This window comes from Mya arenaria, chromosome 8 (assembly GCF_026914265.1).
Source record: "Mya arenaria isolate MELC-2E11 chromosome 8, ASM2691426v1".
NCBI classification, from domain to species: Eukaryota; Metazoa; Mollusca; class Bivalvia; order Myida; family Myidae; genus Mya; species Mya arenaria.
In genome coordinates, this window is record NC_069129.1 from 54,164,307 (window position 1) to 54,176,974 (window position 12,668).

The window sequence follows — 12,668 nt, forward strand, 5'->3', positions numbered from 1 at the left end:
CTGCTTTCAAAAACATCTCCTCCTTTACTACTTGGACAATTTTGATGAAACTTCACAGGAATGTTCCTTGGGTGGTGCCTTTTCAAAATTGTCTAAACAAATGAATTCCATGCATAACTGTGGCATATCACTCCGTCTGTCAACAATGGCCTTATACAACTTCTTCTCCAGAACACCTAGACCAACATTCATGAAACTTCACTGGGTGTTCCCTTTTGAAAGTTGTTAACATAAATTAATTCCATGCACAATTCTGGTGGACATTGTGGTCAAATGAAAAAAAACTGTAATGCTGCTCATTAATTCCAGTGACTCTTAAAATAGTCAAAGGGACAAACAAATAGTCACAGGGAAACAAATCTAACGAGGTCTTCTTCAAAACAACTTGGAAATCATCTATTTATATTAGGGAAATGAACTGTGTTGTTCTTTATCAACGACTAACATTTGTTAGAAACTACTACTCATTTGCACATTAAAAAAACGCTTAACGCATACAGCACTTTCAGTGCTTTGATTGTTAAATGCAATTTAACATGCAATGCATTGATCTGAAAAACAAATCTTGTTTGGACGCCCTTCATTCATTGAAACAGAAAATTGATCATGCAACTGCACTGTTTGCAAAACATACTTGCCATGATTGTCGCTTTTATTCGTAACTTGATAACGAGCTCACAGCCCAAATGATACCCTTCCTTTTAATAAAGACAAACCTATATACTAGTGTTACATTTAAGATTTACCTGGATGTCTATTCATAATAAGAGAATAAAGATCTTTCACACACAAAATAAACTGATTTTTAATAAGATATTGTTTTTGTGTACTTTACTTTGGCTCATAATTTCAATACAAGAACAAACTGTTTTCGTATTTGACTTAACTGCTCTGACCCCAAACACATTAATAAAACTTCCATTTTCATGAGGTTTGGAACTCTTTATGTATTATGGGACAAAGTATAACTTTTAAAAGCGGTTGCTGTTACGCCTCTATTGACCGGACCCACGGTAGTAATTATTAATCGTTTCCAATGTCATGCGGTTCCTTTTGTGAACATTTCAAAGGTATTTTGTTTTCGTGAATAATGGAGACATTAAATAAGTATTATGGAAGAACATTTTACATTTTACACTTGAATTCAACACAATGTTTGGGTAGGTAAAGGTTGTTCCATTATACGAAGAGAACAGAAATGAACATACCACAGAATATAATCGATTTTATTACACGTAAATGTACGGTTCTTTTGTGATACATATACATAATTTACAAAATATATCAATTTTACAAGTGTATGTATGTAGTAAGCGACATGAAAGAAACATCATAATTAACATAAGGAAAGGAGTGAAAAAGTACCATTGTATCAACAACAGTACAATAGACGTTTAAAACGGGATTCTTCTAACCCCTAAACGTCTAAGCGGGATTGTCAAAAAAGAAGGGGTGAGGGGAGGGTATTGAAATTGTATTTAGACAAGTATTTGATGCTTAAACGTTAAATTCATATTTAACCATGTTATTGCAAAATTATTTAGCAAACAATAAGCATTAAAACTACAAAAAAGGCTTTACCCTTTTAATTTAATTCGGTAAACAAAGCTTTAAATGAAACAGACAATAGTTTGCATGAAGTCTATTCATGTACAATCCGTTATGTTTAGAAAAACAACAACAACATTAAACTCATAAGTGTTTGTGGGATATTTACTTTTGCTGCAATGTACTAATATGAATGAATTTTAAGGATAATTTATGATAAACTTATTTTTATGATCTTTTATAGACAAAGCATGCTTTAACCCAGAATCGCAAACGCAACAAAAGGCAAAAAATTGCGTCAAAACAATTTGTGCGTGAAGATATTACCATATAAAATTCGTTAAAAAACCGCCCACGTACAATTATTTGGACTTCAGTATAATATGTTCATAATATGTAAGCTCGAAAGGGGCTGATTAGGCTGGTCAGATAAGTACTCGTTGAATATAAAATATCCATATATCATCATAATTTCATTATGTTTATAGCAAACAATAAATAAATAATATATTCAAGAAAACAAGAGTTAGGTGCGGTACGGAAATTAGAAAATAATTACCCAATATTTCAGTTGGCGAAACGATCCAAATTCATACAAGACTAATTTTGATGCCAAGCATCAAAGACGTCGCGAATGTTTTTGAAACTCGACAAAAAGGAAGCAGATGCATTAAATCAGGATACCACGTTTGAGGTACGTGGATATAAGCATTCTTCAGTTATTGAACGAAATCGGATTTTCAACTTAAAGGCCTAGTTTAAGGAATGTTTGGCATGATAACCCCCTGCTGTGCATATCCTGTTAATTGCCATGGTGTAACAGTAGGGGCCAATTTCCTGTGTATTCGTTAATTGGCTCAGGGCCATTTAGGGTCCATTTCTATCTTAAAATATCCCAAACTGCACGGCAGGATACTCAGATCGGAGATCTGATAAGACAATTAGGCAATTAAATTAAGATCAATTAACAGAGGTTGTGTCCAAATACACGGGGGGGCACTTATAGAAAGGCCTTTAAGGTCACCACGACCTTGACCTTTGACCAACTTACATAACAATAGTTTGGGAACTAGTCATCTTTGATGGATTAGAGCACTGTATAAAGTTATAAAATCAACTAGTTTTCCCGGTTGTACGGACAATTCACACGCGCACGAACCGCTAGTTGACATACCACAGTTAAATGGTTAGTTATAAGAGTATAACTTAAAAGATACTCGCATACATTAATATAGCACAATTGTAAGTAGCATGATATACATGGGAATTACAGCATGGTACATTGATGTGTAGTTGGTAAAAATGTTATAATAAATCTAGCTCGATGGGAATCATCTTTGGAAGGTGTTACTCCGAGGGGATATTGTATTCATCATGTAAATTAAATACTACCAGATTTCGCTGATATTATCAGAAACAGTAGCGTACAAAAGCATGGTTTCTCCCATGATTAGGTTTAGTTTAATCGCATTTTATTGTAAATAATTTACACAAGTGATATAAATAATTCGACAAACAATATAATTGTTATACAATTGGGTTGGGCCACAAGTTATGACAACATTAGAAAATGTCCCTCCCTGTGATTAGGTCAATCCCTACCCACCGGTAATCATCTTTACCTCCGTTCAATATCAGGACCTACCACTGTGTAAGAATGTTAATGTGTTGGTATATCTTATACACTCCTCAAACACAATATAGTATGAACCCAGCTGCACAAATACCCTTCGCATATTCTATTGTATAATTATGAACATAAACGTGTTTTCCGGTTTTTCTGTTTTTCGGTTATTCCACCGACCCTATTCACAAAAAGTTTTTACAGTGGATAAACTCAAACCGGAAGTATCTTAACTGAAATTCCTTCGACTTTAATTGTTGGGCTACATAGTACGTACAGTTCCTACATGATATCATTGATAGTGTTACATGTAATGAATGGTCATTGACATTTCAAGTTTACCCATTTATTAAAAGTCAGATTATTTTAAGAACATCCCCCGGAACGTTTTTTCTTAGCTTTGATGAATCGAGTTCTAAGGTTCGTAAAGCAAGATATAAAAATCCCGTAGCCTACGAGTTTGAGGACAAGTTATTCAATACCAATTAAATGTACCCAAAGGTTTGTAACCGCATAAGACAAACGGTTTTTTGTATCTTGATGTTTCCTTTTTCTTTAAGCAGTTTATGCAATTGTTTGTTTTTAAATGTTGTTCTTTTATCTAGCATATTTTATAGTTATATTATCAATAATATTGTTGACTGATCCAATTTGATCAAGTAATCCTCCATGGTAACACTTTGAGATCTATTCCAAACAGACGTCGCGTTTCTGCGAAGTCAACAAAGATGCTACGAGGTGTGCGCCCTGCAATGAAAATGCAATTTTTAAAAGGCCCAAAACGGTAATATTATTTCTTCATAGTTCTTTTTTATAATTTAAGTTGCATTGTGTTTAAAAATGAAACGTAATGTATTTTCGTGACAATTTCTGAAACATTACATACCAATAGGCAATAAATTGTTGATTTGCCCAACGACTGGATGAGGTTGCAGTGAGTGTCCGTGTTGATAATTTTTCACAAACCCTAGAACCATACATAGAAAGTGTATTGCACATTAACCAAGTTTAGAAAAAGTTACTTCTCTTCAAAGAAAAATAGCCAATGTTGTTGGTTCTAGTCCAAATGATTGTGTTTTTTTCGCTTTTTAAAAGTCCAGACATGTGAAACTCTGGCAATGTCAAAAAAGTTGATTTGTGTATTCAAGTTAGTAGATTTGGCTCTAAGGAGGTAGAATTCAGAATTCATTGAATTTTAAGTAAAAACAATGATGGATACAATGTAATCAAACAGTTGATGGTTGGTACTACTTTTAGATTTTCGGAAAATATGTCTGAAATACGTCAAAGTTCAAGGTATTATCAAATGTTGTGATTTGATTGAGAAACAGAAGGAATATTACATCTGGCTTGTGAAAATTAAAGCTCGCCGCTGATTGATCAACCGGACTGCCCAAACAGGTTAAATGAAGAGTGTAAGTGCAGACGACAGCAGATCGTGTATGTTAATTTTCGAGCCAAAATGTCGTAAACATTTATACATTGAAGAATATAAACAACACTTTGGGAATGGTATTGATAAAATGTTTTGAAAGCAAGTCTTGTATGTCGTTACTTAGCAACGATTTCTGCCAAGGTGTCAAGTGAATTGAGTTGTTAATAGCACAATTGTCTTAAAGTGACATATTATGGGGTATTTTTGCACGGTTTATAGATTTTTGTGGGTTTTAAATTGAAATTTTAAGGCTAATTTGGTAAAACGGTAGGCAGGTCTCAAAAGCGATATATTTTATCTACGGCCGATCGAGTTCACATGTCTGGCAAATCCTTTAAGTACCAACTTTTTTGTCGCCATTTTGGGCCAGTTTTTCAGATTGAGATTCCAGGTTGAAGCATAATATGTATATAAAAGGTCATAATAACAAGCCATATTACCGCCCGGTTAGCTCAATCGGTAAAGCGTAAGACTCTGAATCGGACAACCCGGGTTCGATTCCCGGGCGGACTAGGTCACTTCTGTTGTGATTGGTTATGAAATCCTTTCTACGACCATTCGCACTGTACCACTGCCCCTGGCATGTACAGAAGTTGTCAGTTCCTTGCAGAGGTGAAGGCACCTTGTACTGGTTCTGCCCAGGATAGGTGTGCGGTGGCTGAACTGTCACTCTGGGACCCTTCAATGTGCTCACGCCGGGACCCGGAGTATAAACTACTAACACCACCACCATATTGCCATTATATGTTAGTTCATATTAGTTCAGTGCAAGAAAAGTCATTATCCAAAGAAATATTATGAGTTTAAGGTTATTTAAATTTTTCGTCATTCCGTACTGTCAAAACATAACAATGTATACATGAAGGGGAATTTGGAGTTCACGATTATTTATAACGTGTTTATTTCCGGGATCATCTGGTACCAAAATCAAGTGTATATCAGCATGACAAAAGTGGAATGTTTTATTAATCTAAGCTTTAAGTCCGTGTCACACTTTAGCGAGTTTCGGCGACGAGTTGTTGCGGGTTTCAACTCGCCTAATCTCTTCAGGTGTCGTATTGGACTCGAAGCCTTGTGGTTGCATGTCGAAGACATGTCTCCTCATAAAGAAAATACTCGGCAAGCAGTGGCGAGAACTTTAAACGGTTTAAAATTGTCGTACGAGTTTTCGTCTCGTACACATATCGGAGACATGTGGTAGAGGTGTCGCACAAACTCGAACACTTGTGGTATTTATGTGTTCACTTGTCGCCGCTTCTCACGGCGTTAAAAAGTCGCTCGACAATCTACGAGTTCAGGAGCGACTCAGGAGGACATAATTACGATCTCTGCTCGAGATTCGTTCGAGTCGTTGTGAGTTTGTACGTACCCCTTCGAGTTCAATGTGATCATACTGCCCCTAATAATTTAGTCTCATAATCCATGGCCTCACCCAATATATTCTGCGGGCTCTCCTTCTTCTGTTTCGCCTGTACTGTAGAAGCTGAGCTATCACAAGATCATCTTCTGCATCACCTTCTTCCATCTGGGTAAGAAGTTCGAGGTTTAGTATATCTGCCATTGCTACGAAGCGTCACCTACGCTGGCCAACTGGGATTTGGTTCTGATGTGCAGATGGTGCTGTACATCAGGACCAAATCTTTTTATATCCAGTTCGCAATGTGTCGTCCTTTCTCGTACATTCTCGTAGCTCACTCTTAATAACTCGTCATGATATCGGCAGAACTCGTAGAAATCTCTGTGGTTGTCGAAAGAGTGTCGTACACAGATCGTACCGATGTTGCTTTTAAACTCGGGTTTAACACAAAAATCTTGTACTACTCTGGTATTCACATGGAAGAGAACTGATGTACCTCGCATCGGAATACGCGGTCATCTCGTGGCATTTTTGGCGAGTTATTATTCACAAGCACCTGTGTTAACTCGAGGATCCAAGACGTGACAGTGTGGCATGGTCTTTAATGTAATTTCAAAATTAATAAACTACAAAAAACATTGAAACTATTTTTTAAGAACACACAATGTGTTCCGCTTGGAGTCATATTTTACATAGGTTTGATACTCAAATTCGCTGTCTGTGACATAAGAAGCTTTGTTTACCTGAGGTAAAGTCTGCTTTTTTATGCATTTAATGCTTTTTTTGTGCAAAATGGTTTTGCAGTGACATATATATATATATCTATTTTCAAACATCAAATACTTCATTAAATACATTTAATTTTCTTTAATGACTTGATCACTTTTATTTTCAATAATTGACCCCCACCTCCCCTGTGTGTTCACAAACCTGTTTAGACATAATATATCAGAAGAATCTTATTTTAAAGTATGTTATTTTAGATTAGGTTGGTTCAATGGTATTTATTTCCATTTAAGTATCCCAGATCCCTGATATATACTATCTATATCTCTGAATAATGTCATCTACTCATTGTAGTGTGATAGCCTAAGACATGATAGGTGCCCGCCGACTTGTTAAGGTAGTAAAAACTTCGTACTGAAAATCAACATTGAGAATTGGAGTAAAAAGAACTATTAATATTGCGTCTTATACTGTGTTGTGTTCAGGTGTGGGTCTCTTTGTGTACATACCGTTAGTTTTAATACTTTGTTGTTTTAGGTACGGATCTCTTAAACCATGTGTTCACACTTTTTATGTGTACATACCGTTTGTGTCTATTACTATGTTGTTTCAGGTACAGTTATCTTACACCATGTGTACATACCGTTTGTATCTTGTACTGTGTTGTTTCAGATACTGGTCTCTAATACCATGCGTGCCTACCGTTGATTTCTTGTACTATGTTGTTTCAGGTATTGGTCTCTTACACCATGTGTAAATACCGTTTGTGTCTATTACTATGTTGTTTCAGATACTGGTCTCTAATACCATGCGTGCCTACCGTTGATTTCTTGTACTGTGTTGTTTCAGGTATGGGTCTCTTACACCATGTGTAAATACCGTTTGTGTCTATTACTGTGTTGTTTCATGTACGGGTCTCTTACACCAAGTGTAAATACCGTTTGTGTCTAATACTGTGTTGTTTTAGGTAAAGGTCTCTAACACCATGTATACATGCCGTTTGTGTCTTATACTGTGTTGTTGTAGGTACGGGTCTCTTACACTATATGTATCTACAGTGTGTTTCTTATACTGTGTTGTTTCTGGTGCAGGTCTCTTACATCATTTGTACATGCCGTTTCTCATACTGTTATGAATCAAACTTGACTTAATTCGCTTGGTAAATAACAATAACATACAATACATGTGTTCTTTACTAGGCCAAGAAAACATGCCGCTGAGAGATTCTGGGTGCAAAACCTGGCAAAAAGTGGTTTTGGGTTAAAAACATACACCCATACCAGTAGACTACTCTCACACCATTTGTTTGATAAGTATTAAAGTATGCCCCTTGGTTGAGTGAGTAAGATATGCGACCACGCATGATCCCCTTACTTTTAAATTTCTAAATAATCTATATAATCTGTACTTATGAGTTCAAGAAAGCTCAGCCCATATCCGTACACGTTTGTGAGTTGATGACTCAAGCTTGGAAAACCAAATTCTAAAAGGTTTTCAAATATCTATAACATAAAGATCTTTGCCTGATTGTAGAACAGGTTATTTCTTACCAATACAGAAATTTTTACCAGTTTTCTCCTGTAATATAAATTTTTCAGCATTAAACGGTTTCTTTTCTGAGCCTAAGGTTTACGACATAAGTAAATATGTGCTCAGCTCCAGATTTGACCTCTAATAAAAATATTAAATGAGTGCAGAACCTTGAGGATGCCACTGAAAAACATGAACATTTTGTTATGGAGAACCTGTATTCATATCATTATATGGTATTGGTTATAATACTCGTACAACAGTATGTATAGTATTGTAATGTGGTTTCAGCACCGAATATAACCCAAACAAGAACAGTTTCTCACAGTGCTCTCCCCTGCCTCCCATCCATTACCCAGCAACATCTTGTTGCAAACGTACATGCAGCTCAAGGACATACAGTGAAAAAGAGATCAATGGTATAACACAGGATATCGTGTCATAGCAATGAATATAGATGGTTCCATGGAATCCTCCTAATTGATGTAATTCAAACATTGCAAAAAATGTTTTAATGCAGTTGATGGACATACTTGTAGTGATTACAAATGTTCACAAAACTCAAGACTTTTCTTGGATACAGACTATCAGCGCAGCTATTCTTGACACTGTTGATAAAATTGTATTATTCATTGAAGCAATTTATGTACATTTATGTACATACAGTGAAGCAATTGAGATGTCTAACTTAACATAGGAAATGGCCACTTAAGGTTAGTTACTTGGGCCTAACATATGATGTAGGAAATTCAAATCAGCTTTAATAACTGCACACAAGATACAGTTTCTTTGAGTGATAGCGCTAACCTAGCATTGATTTATTGCACTCGAAGAAATAGGCTGAAGTGTTAGTACTGCTAAAAGTGACTATTTTATCAATAATATCATAGCTGAGTCGAGCAGCTGTTTCATTGTGGTTTCATGTAGTGTTCAATGCCAAATCAATAAAATATGTTCATAATGATTATCTCATTTTTTTCTCTGAAAGTTTACTTTCCATTTAAGTTTTGATTATTTAAATGAGAAAAATAATTTGTTACAGTGAAATATATTGCAATTTTACAACGAAACAAACATTTTCTTTCTTTTTATTCAACAACAATAAATATATTGATATTTAATTGGAAAATCGTGATAAATTTTAGAGTTCTGGGCCCTTTGAAAAGCACTGACCTTGAAGGTTCATTGCTAGATCGTGCACTATGCTATCCGAATTAATGTGGGATAAATTTTCGTAAGGTTGTTTTAAACTCCTTTCATCGCTTCAATCAATTTATGCCACAAACTACGTAATGTTTGTAAATAATACAAAAGGAGCAAACATTAATCATTATAATTATGATAGTGACAGCAAGTGAAAGTGACAGCAAATTACTATCAATCTTTAAAAACAGAATATAATAGTAACATTTAATGTAAGCATTGAACCAATAAAATACATACACATAAGCAATATAAGCTTTTTGGGCTTGGAAGATTGCAACACAGGCCATTCATGTCCAATTTATGTTGAAATACAGAACACAAATATAAACTGCAATAGCCTTTTTTGTCATTTAGTTTACATATTTGTAATTAAGAACTACCCTAAGAAATTATACCAAAACTAAACACGCTGCAATTCGCTGACACCAGGATTATAGTGATAATTAAGCCCATAATGCCGCATGCAATCCTTAAGTATATATGCTCGTTAACTTGCTACATGCCAAGTTTCATCACTTAGCCATATTCCTAACAAAATTTGACCTTGACCACATTCAATCTCAAGCTTCGTTTGCACATGAGCGTGCTACGTATCAAGTTTCACCACTATGTGCCAGCCCTAGCTTTATTTATTGATTAGAAACAGTTATACGCACCCAATAACATCATCATTTTAATATTTTAATAACCTGATTAATTATATGGAATCACCAGGCATCACCATTTAACATTATCAATGGCATGGTCAAATGACAAGCTTATTGTACATTGGGTACCGTAAGTTTATAGTTTGTGGAATAAGCATCTGATGAAGCATTGCAAATAGCATGTACCATTTATTGGCATCTGATGAATCATTACAAATAACAAACATAAAATTATGTTTATGCATATTAATTCAACCATCACCAATAACATACATATGTTTATGCATTTTCAACCATCACCAATAACATACATATTTTTATGCATATTCAACCATCACCAATAACAAGCATATTTTATGCGTCTGATGAATCATCACTAATAGTATACATGTTTTCAAGTATCTGATTAAACATGACTAATAACGAACATATTTTATGCATCTGTAATCATCACCAATAATAAACATATTGTTATTCATTTGTAATCATCATCAATAACATAAGTATTTTTATGAATCTGTAATCATCCCAAATAACATAAATGTTTTTATGCATCTGTAATCATCCCAAATAACATAAGTATTTTTATGCATCTGTAATCTTCACCAATAACATAAATGCATCTGTTATCATCACTTATTACAATATTTTTCATGCACCTATAATAATCACCATACATATTGTATAAATCTGTAATCATCACTAATAACAAACATGTTTTTATGCATTTGATGAATCATCACTTATAACATACATGTTTTCAAGTATCTGATTAAACATGACCAATAACGAACATATTATATGCATCTGTAATCATCACCAATAACAATAATTTTTCATGCATCTGTAATCATCACCAATAACAATAATTTTTCACGCATCTTTAATTATCACCAATAACAATGATTTTTCATGCATATTTAATTATCACCAATAACAATAATTTTGCATGCATCTTTAATCATCACCAATAACAATAATTTTTCATGCATATTTAATCATCACCAATAACAATAATTGTTCATGCATCTTTAATCATCACCAATAACAAGCATATTTTATGCATCTGTAATCATCACCAATAACAAACATATTTTATGCATCTGTAATCATCACCAATAACAATAATTTTTCATGCATCTGTAATCATCACCAATAACAAACATATTTTATGCATCTGTAATCATCACCAATAACAATAATTTTTCATGCATCTGTAATCATCATCAATGACGAGAATCTTTTTAAGCATCTGTAATCATCACAGAAAACATAAATATTTTTATACATCTGTAATCATCCAAAATAACATAAATATTTTATGCATCTTTAAGACAACAAAAATAACATAAATAGTTTTATGTATCTGGTAAATCATCACAAATAACATACATATTTTTATGCATCCATAATCATCACAAAAAACAAACATATTTTTATGCATCCGTAATCATCACCAAGAACATACATATCGTCATGCACCTGTTATCCTCACCACTAACAAATATTTTTAATCATCTATAATCGTCACTAATAACATCAATACTTTGATGCATCTGTAATCATCAAAAATAACAAACCTATGTGTATCAATACTGTTTACACACTTTTTTATTTTTATCTGTCCAATTATTGCTTCAAAATCGTTATTTTCGTTCTAAACCAACCTGAGACCAAGGACTCTCATGTTTGAGGGGATTAAACATAGCATAATTTCATTTTTTATATGAAAACATTATCCTTGTTACCAAAACTTCAATTATTTACAGGGATACTTCATGTGTTGTTGAGATGGAAAAGTATGACAGAAGGCTTAATTTACGGAAAAGCGTTGGAAACATTATTAAATTTAAACCGGCTATTAAAAAAATCTGTTTTAAAATGTGTTTATATTTTTGCAGTATCTATGCAGTTTTCAATAATACTGTAAATAAAAATTTAATCCTCACAAATAACAAACATATTTTATGCATCTGTAATCATCACCAATAACATAAATATTTTATGCATCTTATTAATCAACACAAATAATAAACACATTTTTATGCATCTGTAATAACAAACATATTTTTAAGCATCTGATTAATTATTACCAATAACAATATGTTTAAACAAAGCACACGAGGTCTAGCATTGTCATAAACATGCAATAAACACCAGTACTACCAACATAGGTGTATCACTACTGTTTACAAACTTTCTTTTATTTATCTCTGTCCAATTATTGCTTCAAAATCTTCAAATATTTAAAGGGATACTTAATGTTTTGCTGATATGGAAAAGTATGACAGATGGCTTCATTTACGGGAAAAGCGTTGGAAGCATAGTTGAACACACAATAAATTTAAAATGGTTATTAAGAAAAAGCGATTTTAAAATGAGTTTTTATTTATGCAGTATCCATGCAGTTTTCCAATAATACTTTATAAAAAGGTTTGCACAAGTCATGCCCGGGAAAAACATCGTTTCCAGCACGAACTCTTTAAGAGTTCATTTAACACCTATTATCTTATTTAATGACATCAAGTTCTTATAATGAGTCTGTCATGATATTTTACTGCATATCTCGTATTTCACCATGGCAGCCCTACTTAA